Genomic DNA, 7,785 nt, shown 5'->3' with positions numbered 1-7,785 from the left:
GTGTGGGAGTGTTTTGCCTGGATGTGTGTATTTGTACCACGGCTGTGCACACAGACGCTAGAAGAGGGCGTCAGATCCCCCTGGAACTGGAGTTAAAGGCGATTGATAACGAAAACGTGGATACTGAGAACTGAAACCATCCGATCTTCTGCCAGTGCCCTTAACCACTGAGCCATCCCTTCAGCCCTACATATATATCTTTAACTTCTGGCATGAATGCATCTCCATTTGCCAATATTTTATGTTTCGGTAAGATTTTCTTTCCATGCAGAGTAGGAAACCCTGTTCCCTTCTTACTTGCACAAACCACCTTTATGGAACTTCATGCTTTGCAATATTAGCATCATTCTGGTGGAGAAAGAACCTAGAAAGACTCTGAAGTGCTCTGAGCACAGAACATTCTAGACACCTACCATCTCTCCAGACTTTTACAACTGCCTTTTACACACCCCTACTGTGACAGCTGGGGAGGGGAGGACCTGTCTTTTCTTTCAGCAGTGTGCCCTTAAGAAAACACTGTTTAATTACCATAGAAACCACAGCTCTCTCAGTTTTTGCCATACTTGCATTTCATGGCATTACATGCAGTTATTTAAGTTACAAAAGACAGCAACTGGAGTCAGTAGCATTCCAGAGCGCTGGGATAGGTGCAGCTGGCCCTGTGGTTGCATGGCACAAGAGCAATGAGGAGGTCTGAAGAAGTCACCCAGTGGCCGCAGGACTCTCCTCAGCAAGGCCACCTGTCAGTGGTATTTGCAGGGACATAGGAAGATGGATGGCTCAAGGTCACCTGAGGACACTTTCAGGGCTCTCCTTGGGAAGGACAAGTTGTCCACAAAGAACTGTTGAGCCTTTGCTTCTCCAAAGACCCCATTTCCAAGGTGCCATTCTTCAAGAGATAGAAATGGATGTGTCACATGTACATGTCACCCAGGTCAGAATGCCCTCTCTTTTTCTGCTGAGGCTAAGTGGGGCAGGATGTATTCAGCACCAAGACATTGGGCTGGAAGCCCTGGACCCCTGTTCTTAACTGTTCTCCCATTCACAGGGGCACATCAACACTTGGTCTTTATGATCATCCCTAGACCTTCCTGCCCCTGGCCACCCCACGATAGCAGATCCTCATGGGGCAGCTACAGAGTCACATGGACTCAGCTAGAACCATTAACTCTCAGCACTTTAAATGTCTACACTGCCAGGAGCTCTGGCTGGGGGTAGGGAGCCATCACACATCAGTGGCCCCGATTAATAGGTTGCTTTGCTCTGACTCCTTGGGTTTTTCTTGCCCCATCCGCCAGAGTGTTGGATTGTAAAACTCAAAACGTCTCCTCTCTTCTGCTGAAAATCCATATCTAAGGAAATATGATTGCTCCGGGGCATAACTTAACAAAAGAAAAAGACAAAACAAAAACAAAAATGTGTGCTACTGCTTAATATTGCAAAGCAATATCCCACTGATCAGACCCAATCCTCAGAACTGAGATTCAGAGGCATGGGCTAATGTCCTTAAATACATGACTGCAAAGTGTGAGAAGAAGCAAGCATATCAGAGGTGACCGGGGAAGCCAACCTGAGCAGGCAAAGGCTGCACATTCAAAAAAGAAGAGAATAACTGAGTGGGAGTGAGGAGAGAGCTATTTGCAAAGGACTATGGGGGTAGAGATGCACCAGTGACTTACAGAACAGCAAACCAAGAGCCTTTAGTCCGAGTGCTGGGGGAGCCTGGAGCTCTGGGAGACGGCCTCTGGATGGAGGAGAGCTGCAGAATATACCCTAGAAGGGAGAAGGATAGCTTCACTTTTCCTGCCTCCCACTGAGGAAGCCAGTAATTGCTGAAGCCTGGCCACGGTGTATAAGATAGGTCTTCTGCTGTGTGAGACTGCCAGCTGTTACATGTGAACCACAGGGTCAGCACAGCTCCTGTGGAAAATAACTATACATGCTTTTAATTCACAATACATCAAGAGGGAGATAAATACTCAAAATTTAACATGTCCTAGTCATTCATCTGCACTTTCTTATCTGTTCTTGAAGTTCTGCATGGATAGTATTCCTGAACATCGTGTCAGGGTGTTGAATATTTGCACTATAGAAATCAGTGATTTCTTATCCTTGGCTGGGACCTTGCTTTGTGGATTGTCTAGCTTTAGTGTTGCCTTTTGTGTACCTCTGTTAAGACTGCAGGTTAGCCAGATGGTGGCTGCAACAGTGCACACCTTTAGTCCCAGCACTGGGGAGGCAGAGGCAGGTGGATCTCTGTGAGTTTGAGGCCAGCCTGCTCTACAGACTGAGTTCCAGGGACAGCCAAGGCTACACAGTGAAACCTTGTCTCAAAAAACAAACAGTCAAACAACAACAACAGAAGACTAAACGTTAAACTTAGCAGTATGTTATGCTGTAGCTATTGATTTGGTAGTAGCATAACACCTTTTTCATTATCTCAAAACTGTTACCCAGCTCAGCAAAGTTCCGAATGAAGATTCTTCACTGTTTTGCCTTGCTTGATAAACAAAAATATTAACAAGAATTCATACAATGCTATACCCATTCATCAACTGCAACCATACACTAATATCCAAGTCTTCAAAAAGCCACAAGAATATTCCAGAAGAATCAATTGATTATATGAAGTCTGTGATAAAGAGTATTGGATATTTTGCTATTGCTTATAATAAAAATGTGAAAGCTGTCTCAGTGGTACCACAATATAAAAAGGTATGCACTTTAGTTAATATCTTACTAGAAAAAAAATCCTTGTAGTCTTCATTTCTGGCTTTCATTCTTTTATTAAATAGAGTAAGTAATCTAAACTGTGCAAATAAAAGCATATATATTAAAAGATAATATATATTTCACTATGGAATTAAAAAATTTTTCACTTTGAATGTAAAATAGACCTTGCCTTAATTATTGTTCTGTTGCTGTGAAGAGACACCAGGACCACACCAACCCTTTAAAAGGAGAGCATTTCACTGAGAGCTTGCTTACAGGTTCAGAGGTTTAGTCCATTATCGTGCTGGGAAGCATGGTGGCATGCAGGCAGGCACGGTGTTGGTGCAGGTGCCGGAGAAGTAGCTGAGATGTAGCCATCTTGATGTCCAGCAAAGGGGTTTGAGGGTTGGCCTGGCTTGAGTTTTTGAAACCTCAAAGTCCACCTCCTCCCCAGTGACATACCTCCTCCATAAGGACCTCCAACAGGACACCTCCTAATCCTTCCATGGCAGGTCATCACCTGGAGACTAAGCATACAAGCACACGAGCCTCAGGAGGCCACTCTCATTCAAACCTCACAGGTCTCTAAATATTTCTTTTTAGAACTGTCCTAACATAAAACAGATTTTTTTTTTACCACTGTGTTAAAAATGGTATTTCTTTGAGTTTTTGTTTGTTGGTGGCCTTGGGGACTGAGATGGGAGGCTCTGTGTGTCTGTGTGTGTGTGCCTGTGTGTCTGCTCGAGCACGTATCTAGCCCCAACCACTTGGAATTTCTCAGGCCCTGGCTGACCTTGAACTCACCACGTAGCCACGGGCCTCCAACTTGTATCCCTCCCACCAGGCTCCACTAAAGGCAATAGTTTAAAATTGTATTATTGTTGTTTTTACCACAATCCTCTTTGGCAAACAAATGCCTCAAGAACCATCTATCTAACCGGTTGTCCATTGTATTGGAAAGAGATGTCCGTACTAGAGCAGAATTAAGAAGTGGGCTTTTAGTGAAGTCTGGAGGTAGTGAACACTTCCTGACAGGGAGTGCTCAAGGATGGAGAGTCAAGAGGGCTCATGAGGCCAAGCCACCCCCTCCACAACCTTGAGAGTAGAACTAGGCTTTCTGGAGGGGATCCAACAGCTAGTCAGTAATAGAAAGCCCCTAGAACAAGAGGGGCCTCTGTGCTGGGTTGGGGAAGGAGAAATACGGGATCTTTTTCAAGCTAGGAGGAGGTGGAGTCTCAAAACCACACCACACCCAGTTGGCCCACGAGAATGTTAAAAGATGTTAGCCTCTCTCCCTTTTGCTCCAGCTCACAGCATAGGGAAGTGCTGTGTCCCAGGCAGAAAGCCTAAAAGGAAGAGCCTAACTAACTTTTGTATCTTACGTTTGGCACAGTTTTTAGGGACACTGGGACGATCTCTGCTAGACAGAAGTGGGGAGAAGATCTTAGGCGCCGGAGCACAGGGATGCTGGGCTCTCCCAGAGCTGAAGAAGGGGAGTAAGAAGGCACAATGGTGATCAGCGCCTGGCACAGAGGGTCTGTGACCCTGTCCTGGGCAGAGCTGTAAGGGGACAGGTAAACTCAGGCTACTGGGGCATCATGGTTCATGCCTTTACCCTGAGAGCCCTTAAGAAGCTGAGAAAAGAGAATCACTGTATAAAAACTGAAAGTGAGCCTGTGGGTACATGGGGAGTTCCAGGCTAGCCCCCAGGTTGCAGAATGAGATCCTGTCTCCAAAAAAAAAAAAAAACCAAAGCCAACTCAACAAAAAGCGAGTTACAGTATGAGATCCATTATAAGAACCTAACCCATATTTCCCAAAGGCATATACTGAGCCTGTTATACATCAGGCCAGGGAGAACCACTCTAGCAGAGATGGGGACACCAGCAGGACCGGATGAACCCTCTAAGACTGTACAAACACTGTACAAACCAGAAAGGTACTCTTTTTGAGCCCACTCTTCACAGCTTTCTTGCTGGATAGTTCCTTGATGCTGAGGCACCTTTATCCAAGCCTTAGCAAGCCCAGCACTCAACCCTCCTCTGGACAGATGTCAGGCAGTGAGCAAGCCGCTCGACCCCATGGTAGCCCCTTGTCTCAGGCTTTGCCTTGGTTGATGAAAACTAAGGACTCTTAGGGTAAGCTAGTGAATGCTGGGATCGGTGACGTGAAGACCAAGTAGGCTTCCAGCCTTAGTACCTTGTGGCCGTTTAAGTCCCTCCAGGGAAGGGGATCAGATGCTTAAACTGACAGAGATTGAGTTCCCATTCTCCTGGCGGAAATGGAGGCTCAAAGCAGAAATTGAGGATGAGATGCAGACACTATAAATGTCATCATTTTCTGCACGCCTGTGTCTGAGAACACGTCTGTCCACACAGGAGCTGACAGGTAGCAAACAAGCAAGTGGGAGGAAGAGAACACCCCCAGGCTGGCAGTGAGGGCTGAGGGGGGCACAGTGGCAGTAGACCTGTGTGACCTGCACTTAACAACCTCCCTGGGCCCATTGCCTTGCCCATGTGATGAAGAGAACATCTCTCTGTGGACTGCCACAGAGCTATCCAGGGTATATCCTGGGCAGCCTGTCACATGGAGAGTGCTGGGGCCATGCCCTCTCAAGTGAAGCTGATGGTACCTGCCTAGAACCACAGCCAGAACAGAAGGCTGGCTTACATCATCAGTTAGTCCTGGCATAGCCCTCCCATGTGCTGGTCACTGTTCTGAGATCTGAGGGGAGAAGGCTCACCAACACATGGCCCAGGGACTGACACACAGCCCTCAGTAAACCTGGGTCATGCTCAAGGGTAAAAAGGTTGGAAGTTCAAAGCATAGGCATCACCGGGAGACAGATGGCCAGGGAGCCATCTCGGGAAAGCTGGGGAGAAAAAGAGACTACGCAGAACACTGATTCTCAGCAGAATTCAGAGTCAAGCGTGCTGGGGACCAGGGAACTGAACTTCCCAGACTCAGTGTCTCCTCTGTAAAGCTCTTTCTTCAGGGGGTTACTCAAAGGATTAAATGAGAATGGAAGGGCCTCAGGACATGTTTCCTCATGCCTGTCCCATTGGGAAACCTATTTAAACTCAGCCTCTCCAGAGCCCAGGGCATTCTACTTGGTCCTTGGTTCTTCTGGCTATTTCTGGTGGGTAGATGGCTTGTTTACCACTGGTTCATAGGAGCACAGCAGATTCCCGATGGGGTTCAGATTGCCTTTTCAAATGATGCAAAAATGACACTTGTCATGTGAAAAAAAACTTCAGTAACTTAAGCTGCATAACTCCCCTCTCTTACTTTGGAAAGTTATGCCACGTACATTACAAATGAACTTGGGGACGATCCACGAGTGGCAAGGAAACACCCCCTGGCTAGTTATCTCGACAGGCTCAAGACACCTTCTCGCTTGCTTCTAACAGATAACTAAAAAACAGAATAATTTACCTTTAAAAAAGAATAGCATGTTGGCACTTACTACCCCCAAAAGCACATTTCCCATACAGGATGCTAACAACACTAACTCAGACATTGGCTTTTGAGTCGCACTTGTGTACCTGGTGCAGGGTGGCTCCTAGGAACATAGAAAAAAAAGAGAGACATCACACACTTCCACACACACCCACTCCTAAGACTTGAGGCTTTGTAGAGGATGTTCTTGCTCCAGTCTACCACGGGATCTGTTCCCTCCCTCATGGATACCCAGCATCATTCAACAACCCTCTCCGCTCTGTGCAAACTGTTCTGAACCTACCGAGTCTCAAGTCTGGCATCTGCTTGTACCATGATCCCTGGCTGTTCTTCCTCTAATAAGATATGATACGTTATGGATCACCAGTGACGATGCCAATCCGCATCCTGCAGTGGACACCAGCAATGGGTCACTGAAGTTTGGTTCCTCTGAGACTCATGTTGGAGTTTAATTCATACAGCGAGACACTAAGAGGAGCCTATGTGCTCCTCTCCCAACCGAAGTGCTGAAGTGTTTCAACCTGGAGCTTTGGAAAATAATTATCAGGGTTAGATAATGTTAGGACAGTGCGGCCATTGTTATCTTCTGTTGTGTTTATGAAATGATACAGACCAGAACCAGAAGGCAAAGATGAACTCTCCTTCTGTTGTCTGAGGGGAGCATCTCTAGCCCAGGCTGGTCTGTTACTTGCTATGTAGCCAAAGATGACCTTGAACTTCTATCTATTTACCTGCCCCGTCCTGTGCTAGGATTACAGGTATGTGCCACAAAGTCTGTTTTATCCAATGCTGGGGATCAAAACCAGGACTTGGTGTCTTGGTGTATGTGTGTGTGAAATCATCTTAAAAAGAGATCTCAATAGTAGAGAGATCTGGAGAGATTTGTGGGGCTTTTGTTCCAATTATTTTACTTGCAGGGATACACCATGCAGAATGTCTCTTTTTCCCTTTGATTATTGTGCACGGACAGAATGGATTGAAAGACACAGGTGGATAACAGTTTTTCTCATATTGGCTCTCTGCTAAAACCCCACAGAGGGTACCATGAAACATACCAAGGCGCAAACGTCACAATTTTAAGTATGATTGACGACTCAAAATCTTTCTAGTGTGCGTTTAATTCAAAATACTTTTGACACAAAAAAATGTCTCCAGCAGGTGACATTACAGACAAAATTGCTTGAGACAGATAGTTTCCTTAAATCAACAGTATTGAGGTATATTTTACATTAAAAGTTTTCCCACTTGAAGTGTGCATTGTAAGGCATCTGGAAGATGTGCACAGTTGTGTCTCCACCACCGTCAAGATGTGGAACACTAGCCATGAGGTGGTGGTAGTAGTGGTGCAAATCTTTAACCCCAGCAGATTAAATCCCAGCAGAGGAAGGCAGATGAGTTCCAGGACAGCCAGAGCCACACGGAGAAACCCTGTCTTAAAAACCAAAACACAAAACATTATGGAACACCTAAGGCATGAGGAAGTTCCCTGGTTCCTCTTCCCTCTAAACTCTTCTCATTAGCCTAGCCAAGGTGCCTACAGCAGAAACACAGGGCTCCACACCATGCAGGGGTTGGGCAGTTAAGAACTCTGGGTTTCGCCGGGCGGTGGTGGCA

Source organism: Grammomys surdaster, unplaced genomic scaffold (assembly GCF_004785775.1).
Source record: "Grammomys surdaster isolate TR1022 unplaced genomic scaffold, NIH_TR_1.0 271, whole genome shotgun sequence".
NCBI classification, from domain to species: domain Eukaryota; kingdom Metazoa; phylum Chordata; class Mammalia; order Rodentia; family Muridae; genus Grammomys; species Grammomys surdaster.
Note: the sequence above shows the minus strand (reverse complement) of the source record.